Here is a 20,611-nt window from a genome sequence, read left to right as displayed (position 1 = left end):
ATATCAAGAAGAAAGAGTGACAGACAGCTCTAGGATCGCTGCACTTAAAGAATTCAGAGAAAGTGGTGACAGTTTCAAAGGTATTCTACCGAGAATATCTAGCCACCACCTTCCCAATCAAGTTTATGTACATGAAAAGTTCTTAAAACCTACAGAGCAGGCACATGAAAAGTCTGGGGCAGAGAGGCTTTGGTCGTCCACGCCTCTGTAATAAAAAAATGTATCAAACAGGTGATTTAACAGAAGGTCATGGGCCTCAGCTGATTGCTTGTCCAAGAGGCAAAAATCAACTAGAGTGCATTTTAATTTACACAATTGATCTAACGAACTGCAAGGTTATTTTGGATCTCTCTTTTGATAATAAAAAGTACTGTATATGCATTCCCCAGATCAGATGCTTGTGTGGAATCTATTTCACTTTTAATGCCTATTTGATGTACTACAGAGTCTTTTCGACATCAAAACATTGCTCTTTTTAAATGTAAACTCTCTTCAAATAATAATGTCTTACTTAATCTTAGGTAAGGCTCCCCGGTTGACCGTTTAAATTGATTTTTACTTGTAAATACAGCTGAAAAACCTTTTGTTTTTTTTGTCTGTATTTATAAATAGAAACGGGAAAATACTAACAAAACAAATGCTCCTGTCGCCTCTGTGCTCCTCTATAAAATTCGTGTTATAGGCATGCAGGGGCTGGAGGAAGAAATCTGAAACTGCTGCTCTGAAGAGGGGCGAACAAGTGCAGCTGGGAGCGATGTGTCTGCATAGACCCTTTAGCACCCTTCGCCGCAGTGGTCACGCAAGGTAAATTGCTGGAGCAGTGCATACAGCCGATGTCAGTTAGAATTACTTCATTTTACTGAGCAATCACAGCCAGAGTCTGGAAAATTAGTAGCACTTAAATAAAAATAATAACAGAAATGACTGTTGTACCGCCCGTGCTTTACATTTTACCTTACAATTCCTTTCTGTCTTGTGGCATGTTATGTTATTGTAGATAATGGTATGCTGGCAAACAACTATGCATATAGAACACTATATACCGAACTAGGTACATACAAATAACAACATACAGAGGCTAGACAAGCTGGTGCCATTCATTTATAGACTAACATCCGTTATAGCAAGCTCCAACAGACTGCATAAACTGCTATTCTAAATATTGTATAAAGCAAGATATTCTAAATAGTGATATAGTGTTATACATATTCGATTCGATAAAGCTTTATTCGAAATGTAAAAACTATTTATAAAAGCATAGACAACAATCACAATCATTAAAAAATTCATTGTAAGTACAAGTAATAATTTAAAAATAGAAAGTCAGGTAATAAAATTTAATCTAACTGGTTTCTTAGAATTTAGCACGGGTTTCGATAAAAAAATGTAATAATTAAAGGATTAATTTGTCGTGGAAGCAGCTATTATTCGAGAAACATAGAAAGGGTTGAGCTGCGTTTGCCCTCCAGTGGCGATACTTTCCTTTAGAATTACGTATTTACATGCGGTAGGCATTCACAATACTACCCTTGCGTCGTGTTCACCCTTAATAGGGGCAAGTTAATAGCACATTCCATGTTTATATATTTAATTTAAAAAGTATTTGTTGAGCGCAACGTTCACCATGCGGTTTCTTGGCGCTGTGGAGGCAAACTTTAGCAGTGAAACAAACAAGACTAGAGATGACAGGGAGGGGAAGGAATTACATTGGGAAAGCTTGGGTAAAAAGAAGAGTCTTGAGCTCTTTTCGGAAGGCAGGGTAGTGAGTAGCCGAACGTAAATGGTCAGGAAGGGAGTTCCAAAAGGAGGGTGCCAAAACAGAAAAATTGGATCCACCCCATTTCTTACGTCTGTATCTGGGGACTTGTAGGAGTGATTGGGTAGATGACCGCAACTCGCGAACAGGGGTGTATTCTTTGAGTAAAGAAGAAATGAAGGCCGGAGCAGTCCCTTGGCATGCCTGGAAGACCATGCAGCCAGTCTTAAATAAGGTTCGCTCCTTTACAGGCAGCCAGTGCAGTGCTTTCAGCAGGGGGGTGGAATGATGGAAACGAGAAAGTCCGTGGATCAATCTGGCCGCCTGGTTTTGAACCAGCTGGAGCTTCTGGAGACTGTAAGCCGGGATGCCGTTGTAGAGGGCATTGGCGTAGTCCAGCCGGGAAACAAGCAGGGCGGACATGATTAACCTGAGGGCAGAAGGAGAAAAGAAACGGGAGACAGAGCGGATGGTGCGGAGAACAAGAAAGCAAGAAGATACGACAGAACTGATTTGTGAGTGGAGGTTGAGATGGTTATTGAGTTTGATACCCAGGGTTTTAACTGAGGAAGAGGGTGTGGGAGGGGGTCCCAAAGAGGAGGGCCAGAAGAGGGAGTTCCAGGGACTGGATGAACCACCTGTAAGGACCAACTCTGTTTTATCAGGATTCAACTTCAGATGATTGTGGTTCATCCAGTCCCTGATAAAAATCATAATAGACTGAAAGTTAGAGATAGAATGAGGAGAAGAGGAAAGGTTGAAGATAAGCTGGAGGTCATCTGCGTAGTTAAACACAGTGACCTCCAGCTGTTGAAGGGCAAAAATCAAAGGATAGATATAGAGATTGAATAGGAGGGGAGAAAGGGAAGAGCCCTGAGGGACACCACAAGTGAGTTGGAGTTGAGTGGCCGAGAAATCCCCCAGCCGAACTGCCTGGGTACGGTCCCTCAGGAAGGACGCTAACCACACCAGGGCTGGGCCCTCGACCCCCGCCGCTCCGACACGGGACAGTAGGATGGTATGGTCCACCGTGTCGAAGGCGGCGGAGAGGTCGAGGAGCACCAAGGCCTGGTTGTTGTCATGGTCCATGCCCTCCCTGAGATGTTTCAGGACCGACACCACGACGGACTAGGTGGGATGCCTAGGCCGAAAGCCCGCCTGGCTGGACGTAAGGCCACCATTTGCTTCCACATGGGCACTGAGGACTGATGTAACGTGTCGCTCTAGTACCTTGCCCAGATAGGGCAGGAGGGAAATGGGGCGGTAGTTGGCTGGGATAGAAGGGTCCAGCCCAGGCTTCTTAAGAATAGGGACTACGGTGGCAGATTTCAAGGCTGGAATTACTACACCCTGAGCCAGCGAGCTGTTAAGAAGGGATAAAGGTGGTTTGGGGCAGACCGAGTAGATTTGTTGGAGGATATAGGCAGGGCAGGTATCCGCCGGGGAACCAGATTTTATTTTGGGGAGTGTTGCAAGGAATGCCTCCTCAGTGAGCGGAGGGAAGGAGGAAAGAAAGCAATGAACAGTCGGAGGAGTGGGCTCCACAAAAGCGTGGGAAGGAGGTGGGATGTTAGCTCTGATATTGACAATTTTTTCCAAAAAATAGATGTTCAATGAATCGCAGAGGGACTGGGAAGGGGGAGGTTTGGGGGAAGCTCTGTCTGAATACGCCAGGTCCTGGACAATGGAGAAGATCTCCCTGGACTTGTTCTCTGCTGCCAATATTTTCGCTGAGAAATGAGCTGTTTTGGCGCTCAATATAGCTTTTTTATAGTCATTCAGCAAAAATAAATATTGTAATATATGTTGTGCGCTGGGGGAAAGCAGTTAGGTGCGGAGGCATAGGGTTTTCTACCCATCACGTATTTAAAATTGAACCCTACCTCTGGTCTTAAGGGGGGTATGTATGGCATTCTGGGATAAAAATCATGTAAAAATCATGTAAGTCCCAGATCGATATTGGGTCATCGTCTTCTTGTGGCTGCCAAGATCGTAGGTACGGGACAATATGTCTAAATCTAAATTTTACCCACACTAAGTCACCAGGGATGTCTTTTGGGAGGGAGCCTAACCAGCCCACCCTTCTAACACACATTATTGTTCCATTCAAATCCGGTGGCAAAGGTCTGTTTTTGATAACCAGGAGGTTACTTTATTTAGTAGGTAATTTTGCCTTTCGGGTTTCCCATGTTTGAGTGGTGGTACTCCAGAGAGCACACACACGTATGGAGCGGCCTCAGGTGGAAGGTGTATCGAAGTTGCCTTCTCATCTCTAGCAATAGTATGCTGTGGTGATACCAATTTGGGGGCGATCCTAGGGGTTATTTTATTGGGGGCTAGTTGGAGAGTTTTAAAATTGTTACATAGTGTAAGTTGCGTTGGCATTATGGGGGCAACAGGGGATTGATGACGATTAGTTATTTCGGTGAATTTAGCAGGAATTAAGTCAATCTTAATCAATTCCTCTATTTCCAGCAATTTATTCTCCAAGGTATTTATTTTCTCCAACAGTGGCAATATAAGAGATTTAAGCAATGGTTCAATCAGGGATGTTAGAGCCAATTGAAGAGGGGATGCTAAACTATCTAATTCTTCTGCAACCTGGGAGTTAGTGACAGTCAGTGGCGAGCTTAAGTGCAAATCTTGACCCTTTAGGTCGTTCTTATTATGTTGCGCCTTGTCACTTTTGTAGTTAACGGGTGAGGTCTCTGTAGGCGCTGAGCTTAGAGTGTTAACTTCAGTATATAATGGGGTGGAATCCTGCTCAGATTCATTGAAGAGCGAAGAACTTAGGCTTTTAGCCGTACAGGGGGAAGCACTATCTGATTTAGATCTCCAATCTATTTGGGCATGCTGGGTATTACACAAATTATTAAGTTCCTTTAGGAGTGAGTAGTGTTGCAAGATACCCGGTGTTTCTAAGGGAGATTGTTCACTGGGGGTACTAGCTATCGCCTGACGAAAGTTCACATCTGAATCAGTGGGTGTGGGCCATGGTATCCTGGTTAAATGATGGCCTTGAGTACCATTGCACGAACCCCTCTGGTTGATAGAATTTTTGGAGGGCCCTTTCTGAGTCATGGTTCCGTTCAGTTGGATAGGGGAAATATGTGTCATCAACACGGGGCAAGAGTTTGATGTTTACAACTACGTGTCCATTAGATGTGAGGAAGCATACAATAGTTCGTCTCACTTTACCTCCTCTGATACAGTATGCAATGGGGGTGGCCCGTCCCGTCCTCCACGGCCCTCTGAGGGCCCGCCCTTTGCCCGGGCTTCGCCCGGCTCGACCCGCGCGCGGCCCGCGCTGCGGGAGCTGCTAAGCGTTATATAGTGGCGTCAGCTGTGAGGGCGTCCCTCTCCTCTGTCACAGGTGAAGAGCGCACGGGCTCCTGGGCCGTGGAGTCCCGTGCGCTAGGCTGCAACAATTCTCCCAAATTAGCAAACCCCTCCTGGGGCGGCAGATTTCTCCCTCGGCAGAGGAGCTTTCTGATAACCCCTCCTGGGGCAGGAAACAGCACCGTGAGCGCCCGCTCAGGACAGCGATGCGGGACCCGCGAGGTGTGATGAAGCCTGGCTGTCGTGACGTCAGCTGCAAGGGCGTCCCTCCTCTCTGTCACAGGTGAAGAGCGCACGGGCTCCTGGTCCGTGGAGTCCCGTGCGCTAGGCTGCAACAATTCTCCCAAATTAGCAAACCCCTCCTGGGGCGGCAGATTTCTCCCTCGGCACAGGAGCTTTCTGATAACCCCTCATGGGGCAGGAAACAGCACCGTGAGCGCCCGCTCAGGACAGCGATGCAGGATACAGTGTTATACATATGATTTGCTTGATATTTATTTGAGGAATTCTCTGTAGGTTCCATATCAGAACACTATTCTGTACAGATAAATATGATTGATTCTTTAGATAGTTTGGTGATTTACAATGCCTCATGGGGTAGGTCATTGTCTAGCACACACTAAGACTGGTTTGATATTCTTCGAGACGACACTCGCTTATGAATTGTGAGTAAAAGAGGGAGTAATGCTTTAACTTTTTCCCAGACTGCTGTGTAAACGAGACCTAATCAATACCACTAATTCACACATGTTTACTTAGGGGACAGGGAAGACATTTGCTCCCAATATGTAAAGTGCACTTAGCATAGGCTTCAATTGCACAAACAACTGAGTTCAAGTGTGCATGTCATTTTAAATAAATGTGGAAAAATACTAGGTGCAGCATCTTTTTTGCTTGCGAGAGAAAATAGATGTGGATAAATACAGACGGAATAACATTAAAAAAATAAATGCCATAAAACCGGTAGCCCTAATCTTAGGACAATTGTGACTCAAAGAAAATACATTCAGGAGCTTCAGTCATTATTCCTAGGAATCAGTATGTCTCCCTGCCTGCATTATTTAACGGTTCGTAATAAGTAGGTTTCTGATACACCCCTCCATCCTATGAATTCCAGCCACCCTTCACTCTTTTTAAGTCCTACCTGCATGTCTTCTGTGCAAGGCAAGGCAAAAGAGCTCCACTCCTTACTGCAAGTAAATGCGGAATTCAAATGATTCTACAGAGCACTGTTTACCACGGGACCCACCTCCCAACAGACAGATTTTAAAAGGGGGTAGGCGCACAATGAATGTACTGCATTGACTTTATCCCTACAAATAGCTATCCTATGCAAACGTGTGAACTGTAAACCTCATGAGGGTTTCATTAGTATGCTTAATTAAGAGTAACAACAGAAAGGGTTTTCCTTTTTCTACAAGCTAGGGGCAGAACGAGTGGCATCATCTTCCTGAATACATTGAGAGAATAAATATAATATTTTGATATTCTGGCAGGCAACGAAATGACAGAGCAAGAAACTGTACAGAATCCCCAGTGTTCGTTTTAACCAGGTGAAATATTGCTCTAGGGTTTATACTGCCGATGTGTGAAAAATATTGAGTTCTGCTGAATTTTGGATTTTTGTTTCCCGGCTTGGACATGTGAATACCGAACATGTGAGTAAAATAGCAGCCACTTGGCACCCCTGCGTGCACAGAGAACTGAGCTTAACAGTACTGAAATGGCAAGGACAAATCTTCAGATTATGTGCATTCAGCGGGATAGTAAAAACATTTTAAAAACACAACCTATCGCCTTTAATGTGATCACCTGTCCGCTACTTACACGGACCGCCTGTGAATACAGCTTAATGTGCGTTGTCCCTTATTGATGTTTGAGGTCAGGATTCATTTTTGACCGGAACATCAGAACTTCCGGTTTAGATCAAAACCAATACCAAGGCTAAACATATTTCAGTACTCTAACGAGAGAAAGGAGGATGCTAGTGATTTGTAAAATCAGCTGGGATTGGACACACCTCAGCCAATCCTAATGCACAAAGAATTGCGACATGCTCATTGGCTGTGAAGTTCGCATGACTTTGTAGTGTCTAAACACTGAAGCCTACCTCTGCTATTTGGTGATTTTTAGGTAATGTTTGTGCGGTTCGAATTTGTAGGCGGGTGAGTCACTTGAAGTCATTCACGAACCGGACAGTAAATATAGAGTCGGGCCGGGCGTGGGAGTTGATTTTGGCCCGCATGCCACGTCTTTCGAGTATCGATGAAAGGGTTTATGGGAGAGGGGCGAGTGCAGTAGCTGCAGTGGCGGTAGTGTGTTAGCTTGGACACGGCTAACTGGGTGGTGACGGAGTATGTGATGCGGTCGATCAGTGTCACGAGGACTCACCATAGTTTAGCCCGCCCCGCTTTCCTCCAAGGGAGATCCCGACACGTTTGTGTTTCTTGTCCTGAACTGCGCCCTCAGGACAGCAGTGGAAAGTCAAAATTCAAACTACAGTCCTAGAATATCTGAGGAAAAGCAACCTTCCTCCAAATATTCCAGAAGTCTTATTTGGTATTCCAACTCCAGTACTAGAAATTTTGGGTTAGTTTATACAATCACCCATGTATTTTTATGAATGGTTGAAAAGTACTAAGTTTAGCAGAAAGGGCTGCTCTGAGGGAACAGCGCAGGACAAAAAATCCAGGAATACTGCTCTTAGACTGCTACCCGCAGTCCATCACAGCCCTGACCCTATAAATCAGTTCACCTGTGATTATGTATCGCAAACAGGGCCGGACTGGATACCTGGCATTAGGTGGGAGTGGCAGGGTGGGTGGAGGTTTTATTGCTGAGGACCTTCCAGTTGTAGTGTCCTGCTGGACACGGTCTAGTTGTTCTACTGATGTAATCTACACTTTGCACCCACCCACCACTGGTGTCACGAGTCAGGTGACCCAGTCAACAAAGGGGGCGGAGCGCACGTGCTCTTGGCCCATTCACTAGCCAACCATCCCTGTGTCTGTTGTACCCATTCATTACCATAATGTGGGCCTACTGCCCAACATTACACTGGCGACGAGGTGGCTGTACCCCGGCGTGCTACAGCCCAAGAAGAAAGGGGAGAGAATACTGCCCGCCTCGGGGCATCCCCTACAACTGATCGGCGCCGACCGCCGAGAGGCCCGCGGGGCGTGTGCCGTGCCCCGGGCCCAAATGCAAATGGCGAGGTGACTGGGAGCCTACCCCGCACCTCACGCGCCCGCACTAAACTGCCCCTGCAAGGAGTGCCTTGGGGGAGGAAAAGCAGACCGACCGGAGCCCACCCGCGTCGGCCGCCACTGACCTCGCCACGGAGAGGCCATGCGGAGCCCACCCGCGCTGATGAAAAGGCCCGTAGGCCGGAGGTGAGCCCGGGCGCTGGGAAATGCCTAGGGGGCCGCGCAAGCCAGGAGCGATCCCCCTTTATGGCTGTACATTAAGCGGAGCCTCCCCGCATGGCCATGGCGCCCTGCCGAGCGCAATGTGGTCGACAAAATACATTATATGGTGAAGCAAGGCCAGCGAAGTCCACCTGCCTGCCTGCAGCATCCCCTGTCCCCCGCCGCGCAGCGTGTGTGATGCGAGGCTGCGGCGGCGGGGTGAATGAACTTCAAAGTGGAGCGCCCGCAGCGTGTTGAGAGCCGCCGGGCGCCAAGCACTGAAAGTGAAGCCCACCCCGCTCACATGGCCGACAGAGGCACAGAGACTGGATGTCCCCCGACCTCTTCAGGTCCGATGTTCAAAGAGCAGACAAGTAAATAGACACAGCACCACAGCGGGAACACGAGAACGAGCTCCCCCCCCCCTCCCTCCTCATAAAGCCCCAGTAGAATGGCAAATGAACTTACCGGGAGGCGGTATGTGAAGTCCCTGCCAGTCCCTGCCCTGACGGTGGAGGAGAGAAATCAAGCCCGTGGAGATCCGGCCGGGAGCAGCAAAAGCAGGCCGTGAATCGAGCAACACTGCCATCCAGTGGGCATTCTTGAGAATTGCAGCAAATGAAACAAACAAGCCCAAGGCGACCCAAGAGGTACTGAGCAGCGCCATGAGAACAAGGCAGGTGCACAGCAGCGCAGGGACAATACAGACTGCCATTGTTCCCAGAAGAGTAGAAAAGCAAGGTCACCTGAGGTGCCAGCGGCACCAGGACAGCGCAAAATTCTGAACATGCGAGATCACTACGCAGCCAGAGAGTGGCGCTGCACAGCGACACACCAACACCACAGTACAGCGCACAAAGGTGCCAGAGTGAGGCAGCGACGCTTCACAGCGACAAAAGCACCAGCATCAGCACGCATAACCGCGTGCCCAAGAGAAGGTCCAAGGAGCGGTGACGTAACCCTCCGAAGACAGCGAAGCATGAAGACTCACGCAGGTAAAACCGAACACCCAATCAGGTCGCAAAGAAGAGAAAGCTCACACCCAGTCCCAGGCCAAGCATGCTGAAGAGCTTTTGCACTGCCCCCAGGCCCCCTACAGAGATCAACAGAAGAACGGCCGCAACAGGTCAAGAAAGAGGGCGCATACCAAGGGGCAGTGGAATCCCCTGCACAGCCAGCAGAGCAGCAGCAGCATAGGAGAAGTAGTCAGCGGCAGTGCAAATACCTCCATGCCGAAACAAAGACCCCAGAAGTCCAAGACACCCCAGGGTTACACCCACTGCAGCAGTAGGACTACTGTCGACACCGCACTGTTGTGACACGCGTCAGAAGCAGAGCAGGCACAGCCAGGATGGCTGGCGAGGGCACCACATGCCCCAGTGGGCTGCCTATACTTTCAAAAGAGAAGGACCGTTACACTTCATTGAAGGCCCTTACAAGCTTGAAGTGCCCCCAGCTCAGACTAGCTCAGCCACACTCAAGCAGCAACACCCAAGACAGCCCCTACCAGCCAGAGGGGATGACCAGCTGCCAGACAGCAACACCTTAAGAGACATGCACTCCCTGACAGCACAAGGAAGACCGGGGCAGAGCACGCACCACACGTGGCCACCCAAAGCCACCGCCAATCAATCAGCCATTTGTATAGCGCGCTACTCACCCCGTAGGGTCTCAAGGCGCTCGGGGGGGGGGGGCAAAGGGGGGAGTTCGTTACTGCTCGAAAAGCCAGGTCTTGAGTTGTTTCCTAAAGGAGAGGTGGTCATGGGTCAGCCGTAGGTGGATGGGAAGGGAATTCCATGTCTTGGCCGCCAGGTAGAAGGATCTTCCTCCAGCGGTGGCTCTGCGGATGCGTGGTACAGCGGCGAGGGCGAGGCTGGCCGATCGTAGCTGGCGGGTGGGTGTGTAGAAAGTGAGGCGGCTGTTGAGGTACTTCGGGCCCATGTCGTGCAGAGCCTTGTGGCGTGGGTGAGGAGTCTGAACGTGTTCCTCTTGTTAACGGGGAGCCAGTGCAGGTCTCTCAGGTGGGTCGAGATGTGGCTGTGGCGGGGGATGTCCAGGATTAGTCGTGCGGAGGCATTCTGTACGCGCCGGAGTCTTTTCTGTAGTTTGGCAGTGGTTCCCGCGTAGAGGGTGTTCCCGTAGTCGAGTCGACTGGTGACGAGAGCCTAGGTGACTGTCTTCCTGGTTTCGGTGGGGATCCATCGGAAGATCATACGGAGCATGCGCAGGGTGTTGAAGCACGATGATGATACAGCGTTGACTTGTCTGGTCATCGTGAGGGAGGGGTCCAGGATGAAGCCCAGGTTTCGTGCGTGGTCCGTTGGCTTGGGGGTGGTGCCCAGGGCAGGGGGTCACCAGTAGTCGTCCCAGGCAGAGAGCGATGATCCCAGGATGAGGACTTCCGTTTTGTCTGAGTTCAGTTCCAGGCGGCTGTTCTTCATCCACTCGGCGACGTCTTTCATCCCTTCGTGTAGGCTGGCTCTGGCGGCAGCGGGGTCGTTGGTGAGGGAGAGGATCAGCTGGGTGTCGTCGGCGTAGGAGATGATGTTGAGGTTGTGTTGGCGTGCGAGGGGGCTCATGTAGACGTTGAAGAGGGTGGGGCTGAGTGAGGATCCTTGTGGTACGCCGCAGATGACTTCGGTGGCCTCGGATCTGAACGGGGGGAGGCGGACTCTCTGGGTTCTACCGGTGAGGAACGAGATGATCCACTCCAGGGCCTTCCCTTGGATACCGATGTTGCTGAGGCGCTGTACTAGGGTGCGGTGGCAGACAGTGTCGAACGCCGCAGATAGGTCTAGGAGGATGAGGGCCGCTGTTTCACTGTTGTCGAGCAGGGATCTGATGTCGTCGGTGGCTGCGATGAGGGCGTTCTGGGTGCTGTGGTTGGCTCGGAAGCCGGACTGTGATGGGTCGAGGGATCCGTTTGTCTCGAGGAAGGCGGCAAGCTGTTTGTTGACGGTCTTCTCAATGACTTTGGCAGAAAAAGGGAGGAGCGAGATGGGGCGAAAGTTCTTGAGGTCGGTGGGGTCTGCTGTTGGTTTCTTCAGAAGGGCGCTGAGTTCTGCGTGCTTCCAGCTCTCCGGGAAGGTGGCGGTGTTGAAGGAGATGTTGATGATGTTCTGGAGTTGGGGTGCGATGATGGAGTCGGCTTTGTTGATGACGTGGTGGGGGCAGGGGTCGGTTGGAGATTTGGAGTGGATGGTGTTCATTGTGCGGGTGGTGTCTTCGGTGCTGACCGGGGTCCAGTTGCAGAGTTGGTGGTGGGGGGCGTTGGTTCGGTGGTTGGGTGCGTGGTCTGAGCTCCGAAGCTGTTGTGTATGTCGGCGATCTTGCGATGGAAGAAGGTTGCGAGTGAGTCGCAGAGGTCTTGCGAGGGTGTGATGTCGTTGATTCCGGCGTTGGGGTTGGATAACTCTTTGACCATGCTGAAGAGTTCCTTGCTGTTGTGGGTGTTGTTGTCCAGTCGTTCTTTGAATGTTGTCCTTTTGGTGGTGCGGATCAGCTGGTGGTGTTTGTGGGTGGCGCTCTTGAGGGCAGTCATGTTTTCTGTGGTCTGGTCGTGGCGCCAGGGTTTTTCAAGGGTGCAGCAGTTTTTCTTGGATGTTTTGAGTTTGTCGGTGTACCAGGAGGCTTTCTTGCAGCTGGGTCTGTTGGGAGGGTTCTTCAGTGGAGCGAGGTCGTCGGCGCAGTTGGTGAGCCACTATGTGAAGGTGCGGGCTGCTTCATTGGGGTCCGTTGCGCTGGCGGAGGGTTCAGGCTGCGGGAGGTGTGGAGCTGGTCGGACGTGATCTTGCTCCAGCTCCTGCGAGGAGCCTGTTGCGGGTGGTGGTGGGTTGTGGTTCTTCTGAAGCTGAAGTGGACGCAGCTCTGATCCGTCCAGTGAAGTCCGGTGGTGTGGCTGAAGGAGATGTGCTTGCTGGAGGAGAAGACGGGGTCAAGCGTGTGGCCGGCGTAGTGGGTGGGGGTGTTCACCAGTAGCTTGAGTCCGAAGTTGGCGAGGTTATCCAGCAGGGCGGCGGTGTTGCCATCCTTGTTGTTCTCCAGGTGGAAGGTGAGGTCCCCTAGGAGGATGTAGTTAGCGGAGGGGAGGGCGTGCGGGCTGATGAAGTCTGTGAGGTCTTCGCTGAATTGTGTGCGTGGTCCCGGGGGTCTGTAGATGAGAGTGCCCCTGAGGGTGGTCTTTGGCGTCGGTGTGTATCTGGAAGTGGAGGTGCTCGGCTGCGGGGAAGGTGTCGCCGGAGTTGGTCGTGATGCGGATGGTGTTCCTGTGGACGATGGCGATGCCTCCTCCGGTTTGTTTGACGCGGTCCCTCCGGGTGATCTTGTATCCGTCCGGGATGGCTTTGGCGATGTCGGGTGCTGAGGAGGCGTTCATCCAGGTTTCCGTGAGGAAGGCGACGTCTGGTGATGTTGTGTCGAGCAGGCTCCAGAGTTCGACAGCGTTTCTGTGGACGGAGCGGGTGTTGAGCTGGATGCACTTGAGGTGGTTGTTGCGGGTGCCTGGTCTTTTGGGTGCGGTGCAGGTTCGGAGGCAGGTGAATTTGCAGGCTTGGCAGCTGAAGGGTCCGTGGGTGCGTTTCGGGGTGACTCGGTAGCAGGCGGGGTTCCGGTCGGGTTTGAGTGCGTTGAGTGTGGCGTCGTCGTAGGTTCGTCGTGTGGGCTGGCATCGCCGGGGGCCAGGGGTCCTGGCGCTGGGCGCGGGCCAGGCGCGGACGGGCGTAGACGGGCTTGCCTTTGGCGTGCCTTCGGCGCACAATCGGCGCGCCCGCTTCGCGTACGCACGGGTTCCATTTAAGGCGAAGTGGGAGGGAGGAGGAGCTGGGAGGCGGGAGCGGGGGGACCAATGGGGTTGACAGAAAAGAAAAGGGGCGGGGCCGCGAGGGAGCATCGGTGGGAAGCGGGGAGCGGAGGGGGGATCACACCAGGGGAACAGTGACAAAAATACAAGGCGCAATAAACAAACTTTACAAAAAGAGTAAGCACTAAACAGTAAATGAACAGTAGAAATACCGAGCACTGAAGCTGGGCACAGAGGGGAAAAAACGGGCAAAAGAGCGAGCAGCAGCGAGGGGGCACCGAGGTCAGGGAAGGACCTGTGGCGCTGGGAGAGAGCCTCGCCTACAGCTGGTGGGCCGTGCGGCGAAGGGGTGTCCTGGGTAGGTCACCACCAGTGGTTAAGTCACATCACCCGCCCCTGCCGGGGAACGACTGGCAACCACCCCACAGGCATCCCAAGCGCCAGAAGAAAGCATCCAAAAACGAGACCAAGCACTCACAGGTCACGCCAAGCCAGAAGCTCGCAGGAGGTTGCGCCAGTGAACCTGACTGCACAGTCAACACCCAGGAAACCTCTCCACACAGAAGCACTGCTGAACGCAGGTTGGAGAGCACACACATCTCCACCGCCACAGCGAAGCCCTGCAGGAGGCCGAAGACCACCCACGGTGTCCTCCCTCACACTGCCTCAAGATGGAGTCGGCCGCGACCCAGATCGGCGAGAGAGGAGTCGCACACCCCACGTGGCAGGCCGCCACAACACCATGCGCTCCAACGAACAGCGACACAAGACCGGACGTCATGTCGCCCAGCAAGCAAGGAGCCCCTCACCAAGTGACTAGCCCAGACAAGCATGCCAAAGCAAAGGCAGAAGCCGGCGCCATGACAGTGTCGCCTCGAGGTCCAAACGCAACGCCCTCGAAGAAAAGAAGAAGAGTGACAGCCCTGTCACCCCGAAGACCGGATGAGCACTGGTGGGCTGAACAAGCCAACAAAGGGAAAAGACCGAGGACTCACAGCCAGCCAAGAAGCACACCCTGACACACCAGACAGCTACCAAGGCGGACCGAAGTCCCTGGATACAGCCTCATGGATGAACCGAACGTAAGCCGCAGCAAGCGCCAAATGCTTCTCATCCTAACGCTTCCCCAGGCGACCGACCGTCCCTGAGCGTCGGCAGTCCAAGTCAAGCGCATCCCTGCTCCTGTCCGCAGATGCCACAGGTGAAGATCAACACTGAGTGCCCACCCTCACACCGCCTCAAGATGGAGTCGGCAGTGGCCCCTCAACAGGCAAGAGAGGGTCCCTACACTCTACGTGTCAAGCCGCCACAGACACTCCACCTCAGCAAAGCGGAGGCACATGGCTGCCAAGTCTCTCCGGACATCCAACGCTCCCAGCAAGTCACCAACACCTGTCATCCTGAGTCACTACATGGCTGGCAACCACCGTCACCCCAGCCATCAGCACCTGCGCCAGACATCACCCCTGCCAGAGATCGGCAGAGTGGACTGGCAAGAGGTCCGAGAAGTTCAAACAAGACGTGGTCCGGGAACATGGACCAACAAACTTCGACATCATCAAGAACCAGAAGTAAAACTATGAACAGGAGAAGGTCGCGGCGACCGGTCTAGTCACAGAGTGAAAAAGAAGACAGTGTCCAAGAGCCAGGACAAGACCAGATGGAAACGGGCGGAGTGCACGCCGCTCGGAGAAGCCTGGTCAGGAGGACAAGAGCAGCAAGATGACCGGACCGCGTCGCGAGGATGAAAGGAATCAAAGGGCATGGTGCCACCAGAAACAACAACGTCCTGGAAGGTGTGAAGAGGTGCGGCAAGCCAACACGCACCAGAAGATGAGAAGGTGACACGCGCCACAATATCGAATACAAGGACTTACAAGTCCAGGGTAACATCGGTAGCACTAGAAGAAGAACAGGCATCTACTTACAAGTTCTCTGACAACCTGTCGGATGCAGGAATGAACAGGCTGGACCATTGGCAATACCCGCCTTTGGGATTGAGCGGAAGTCTGGATGGGGAGACCGCTCAGACGTCCGGCAGAAGGAGAACTGACCACTCCACACCAGGGACACCGGTGGCAGAGGGTCCCGACAAGAGAGATGGATCCACCGCCGTCCATCCTGCACGTCCCAGGAAGAAGAGGAACTTGTGCACAAAGGCAGGAGTCAACAACCACCCTCCAGGTGGATCTACGGACTTTGAGGTAGTACTCTCATCGTCTCCTCCATTCACACCCAGACTGTGGAGTTGGAGCAACGCTGCGGAGAACGCCCGGCCCAGTGGAAACCTGAGGATGATGGCCTCCGGGATATCTCGTGGCAGTGGAACACCCGCAAGAGGGGCGTCCTAGTGAGAAGGATGTTTTTCGACTACTCCCTCCTTTGCAAAAGAGAAGCCACGCTGCCTATACTAAAGAAACCAGGACGGATTGGTAGAAAACACCATCCATACAATCTACCGACTTGTCATCTGTTTGTCGCCACCACAAGAGTGAGGCTGCAAGTCCTGAGGAGCACGCCCACCAAGAACCAGGACGTCGAGCCCAAGAAGCCTAACATTCCAGCGTCAAGTTCCACCGGCGTCATCTAGCAAGCAGCTGAAGAGACTCCTCCTAAAGTTATGAGATTGCATGTTTTGTGTTTTCCTCCTACAGGTTCAGACTTTGTTTTGTCTCAATTTTTATTACAGTTTGGGAGGAATGTAGTGTCCTGCTGGACACGGTCTAGTTGTTTTACTGATGTAATCTACACTTTGCACCCACCCACCACTGGTGTCACGAGTCAGGTGACCCAGTCAATAAAGGGGGCGGAGCGTACGTGCTCTTGGCCCATTCACTAGCCAACCATCCCTGTGTCTGTTGTACCCATTCATTACCATAATGTGGGCCTAGGGCCCAACATTACACCAGCCAGGTTTTTACTTGCAGCACTTCTAAATACACAATGCATTTAAACCATTTGTTTATGCAATCAGGAACCTGGGCAGCAGATCCCAGCAACAAATCCGTCCCCCACCTTGCCAGCCCACCAAAGCGACTAGTGCCATCTTGGCCAGTCTAGCCCTGCAGCTCAACATAAAAATAAAGTTGTGACTTAAAACATTTCTTAGCAAATATAGAGTAATGAGGCTCAATCCTTTGTTTTCAAAAACACCACTGTCAGATCAAATCTGACAGCCAAAGACCAGCCTGGCTACCATACTAATTATACCCAGAATCTTAGCATCAGTGATGTCTTTTCGTTATGGTGTGGGCCTCAACACAACATTTGGAATGAGGTGGATGGACTCCCACTGTTATCAAGGCCATAGACAGAATAAGGGCTGATTTTGTGCAGCACTTTCTCTGTGGTGCTGCACTCCCTATGTTGGGACAGCTGATATTCTTCTTTTTGTTGAGGTGGGTTTAGGGCAGTGACAAAAGGAACTTGTCCCTGCGAAAGACACATTGAGCTGACTAGTCCCTGATCAAATCCAGGTCTGTCAAAACCCAGCAAGTCCATTGCACTAGTCAGTATCATGCTAAGTAGTTGGCCTGCAGAAGAGAGAAATCTTAGCGAATTGAAGCCATCAAATACCTAGACATACGGCTACTTCCTCATGTGCTGCATTTGGTGTTTATCCCCGGGGATAGATGTTTGTGTCAAGGGGTGAAAAAGAACTAGTATTGGTATAGCCATTAGGTCTTGTGTTTGGCAGCTGCTGATTTTCCCAATGGTATTAGCAATGCTGTATAGTGCTGTGCACCATAACTAAGAAAAGACAAGTGATGAAGCAGCTGCCCACATCATTTTGTAAGCGTGTGCACCACACATGCACACACCTATAAAACTACGTGGGTGCTTTATTTTTATTTGTATCCACCGATCATAGTTAGAATGGTGGATTTAAAACAATTTGTAAAAATGACTTTGTAGTAACGCAGTCCAGACGTGTAGAGGATGTTCAGATGTTTATTTGTAGTTAGTTACAAGACATGTAGATAAGTCCATTACAGACCCCCACCAGGAGCAACCAGCATGCTGCTCGGCCCTTCTCAACTGTGACTTCTGACTTCCAACATTCTGTAATACATCATCCTTGGAACATTCCACTGGCAGAGCATGAGGTGACATGAATAACATTAAAGCCAGGATACTATGTATCCCCTTTTCTTCTATATTAAAAAACAAAAATGAAGGTAAACAGAAAGAAAAAACGTGATTGAGGATAGACAAAGAGAAAATCAGAAACATCACAAACCAATAAGAGAAGAGAGTAACATGAGAGAACAGGAAGATAAATAAAAGAAAAACAGAGAAGCAACAGGTGAGGAAACCAGATAAAAGTTAACCATCCTCACTTCTAACATAGAAACGATAAGAGAAGGCACCAATGACTACCTCAAGACATATTTGCTGGCCATGCAGGCATAAAAGGAGACAAGTCACAGCAGAACACAATAACCACGGAACAACGACCAGACAGTAACAAAGAAAAGAAGAAGGAAAAACCTCAAATGGACAAAAACACGCACAACGGTAAGAAAAAGACAGAGAAAAACGAACAAGAAAAGAATCCAGAATCCACAGATGCCAAGAATAAAAGACATCACAAGGAAAACAGAACTGTAAAAAGAAACAGAGAAAATGAAAGAAAATTACAATAAGATCCCTCATCCAACCTCATTACAATATTGGCAAAATATTACAATACGAACATAACATTACATTGCAAAGCATAACAAAATAATGTAAGGAAAGCACAACATTGAGAAAATACACCCTATGTAAGGGTAAAGAAGTACCCAACATACTTGAGTATGGGACTAAAACCCATACCATACTAACTCTTGAGGGGACAACGTAGTGCAGAGTTGACATAGTGTGGAGTGTAGTAATGGGACAAAAACCCATACAACACACATGTAAAAACATGAAACTGAAACCCCAGACCAATGACACGACAAAACAGGAGTTAACTAATGTCAACAACTGAACATGGGTCTGAACCCATGACCTACCCAAAACAAAAATGTTAACTACTGTACATGAGTCAGAACTCACGACCTCCCTAAAATAAAAGTGAGGATGGTTAAAGTTAACTAGTGAATGTGGGTGGGAACCCATAACCTATACCTAAGAATAGGGAAGGTTAAAAAAAAATGCATAAAGGACTAACCCATGCCCTGAATGAAAGAAGAGTGTGACTAACCCAGAAGGCAAGTGTATGAGAGCAAATGGGACTGAAACCTTTTGCCATCCCAATGTAGGGTAAAGTAAAACAGATAGCATGCTTGTATAAAAAAGAATGGACTCTTGACGGTGTCGACCTAGGGTCCATATACGTACAATGTTGTGACCAACTGAACACATTTTACAATCCAATGAAGTATAAAGCTCGAGAAAACTGCATTGTAAATGGAGCAAAACGATGACAAAAATATTTCAATTGTAAAAACATTTATAAACAGAGACCCACGCCAGTAAGTGACCACTCAACCGAGTTCTACAAGGTGAAAAACAACAGATCGTAAACATGCCAAACAGTAAAAACACAAAAATTAAGCATATAATAAGCACGACAGATAAGTGCAAAAGTGAAAACAATTTCAGCAAACAAACTAGAACAATTTCACGATTTATGCACTTATAAACTGCCCCTGACACAGTGTAACTTCAAACACAGTACATGCGTAGGAAGTCAAATAACACAGTGTGGCTGTCACCGGGATAATGTGCCACAGATTGAAAAACAATAGCAGACAAACTTTACACTGATAATCAGCGTAGAACTCCTTGTAGAACGGCAACCAGCCAGTATGCACTCTGTCACCAGATGGTAGTTGAAGAGAAGAACAAAAACAAACAGCCACTCGCCACCGAAACGAAAAGCAATGTCCTCTGACCTCCATGCGATGTACCTGCAGTCATCAGAGATCGTAGTATGACCTCATAGTGCACCCAGGAAGCAGAGGTCATTAAAAACCAACAGAGACCTAAAAGAACAACTGATACCACAGGATCCATTCCTTGAAAGACTTGCCCACGAGGATAAACTGAAACAGATGATCCAAAAGCGATGTAGCAATGCGATATCCCCAGACTCCATCAGGTTTTGACCGCAACGTTCAAGTTCAAGTTTAAAATTTGTATAGCGCACTACTCACCGAGAGGGTCTCAAGGCGCTTGAGGGAGGGGAGGTACTTTACTTATCGAATATCCAAGTTTTTAGTTGTTTTCTGAAGGAGAGGTGGTTCTGTGTAAGGCGGAGGTGGATAGGGAGAGAATTCCAGGTCTTGGCCGCTAAGTAGGAGAAGGATCTTCCCCCCATGGTGGTTCTTTGGATGCGAGGAATTGCGGCGAGGGCTTGATTGGACGATCGTAGTTGGTGGGTGGGGGTGTAAAAGGACAGGCGCATGTTGAGGTGTTCGGGTCCTAGGTCGTAGAGGGCTTTGTGTGCGTGGGTGAGGAGACGGAATGTTATTCTCTTGTTGACGGGGAGCCAGTGGAGGTCTTTCAGGTGACCGGAAATGTGAGCTTGGTGGGGGATGTCTAGGATGAGTCTGGCTGATGCGTTTTGGATGCGTTGGAGTTTTTTCTGTATTTTGGCTGTGGTTCCGGCGTAAAGGGTGTTTCCGTAGTCCAGTCGGCTAGTGACCAGTGCATGGGTGACCGTCTTTCTTGTTTCGGTGGGGATCCAACTGAAGATTTTTTTGAGCATACGTAGGATGTTGAAGCATGATGATGAGACGGCGTTGACTTGTCTGGTCATCGAGAGGGAGGAGTCCAGGATGAAGCCCAGGTTACGTGCATGGTCCGTTGGTATGGGTGTGGTTCCCAGGGCCGGTGGCCACCATGAGTCGTCCCAGGCGGAGGGGGATGATCCTAAGATGAGGACTTCCGTTTTGTCCGAGTTCAGTTTTAAACGGCTGCTCTTCATCCACTCGGCTACTGCTTTCATCCCTTCGTGTAGGTTAGTTTTGGCGGTGTTTGGGTCTTTGGTGAGGGAGAGGATCAGCTGGGTGTCGTCTGCGTAGGAGATGATGTTGAGGTTGTGTTGGCGCGAGATGGATGCGAGGGGACTCATGTATACGTTGAAAAGGGTGGGACTGAGTGATGATCCTTGTGGAACGCCGCAGATGACTTCAGTGGCTTCCGATTTGAAAGGGGGGAGGCGGACTCTCTGGGTTCTTCACTTTATTGAAAACGTGGTTGGCAAAGGTTAGAAAACCACGAAGATAGCGAACTCTCAGTGCAGCTCTAAACAGAAGATGGCGACACGCATAATGACGCCACGCCGGATGGCTGGTGGAATCAGCGGCACCAAAAACA

The 20,611-nt window shown here is 50.0% G+C and overlaps 1 protein-coding gene across 2 annotated transcripts in view; it reads right to left on the bottom strand.

Annotated features, from left to right (window-relative positions):
- The window catches only part of POLG (DNA polymerase gamma, catalytic subunit), a 796,646-nt gene extending 789,654 nt beyond the window's left edge, over positions 1 to 6,992 (bottom strand). The window contains exon 1 of one of the 2 annotated variants that reach the window (XM_086958137.1): positions 6,923 to 6,992. The gene's annotated coding sequence lies outside the window, so the exon portion shown is untranslated. Of the gene's footprint in view, positions 1 to 6,907 lie in introns of both variants that reach the window. The other variant, XM_086958139.1, reaches the window with a different exon arrangement.
- Positions 6,993 to 20,611: the final 13,619 nt, after the last annotated feature.

This window comes from Lissotriton vulgaris, chromosome 2_1, assembly GCF_964263255.1.
Source record: "Lissotriton vulgaris chromosome 2_1, aLisVul1.2, whole genome shotgun sequence".
NCBI lineage: Eukaryota > Metazoa > Chordata > Amphibia > Caudata > Salamandridae > Lissotriton > Lissotriton vulgaris.
Note: the sequence above shows the minus strand (reverse complement) of the source record. Positions and strands in the feature narration are given on the sequence as shown.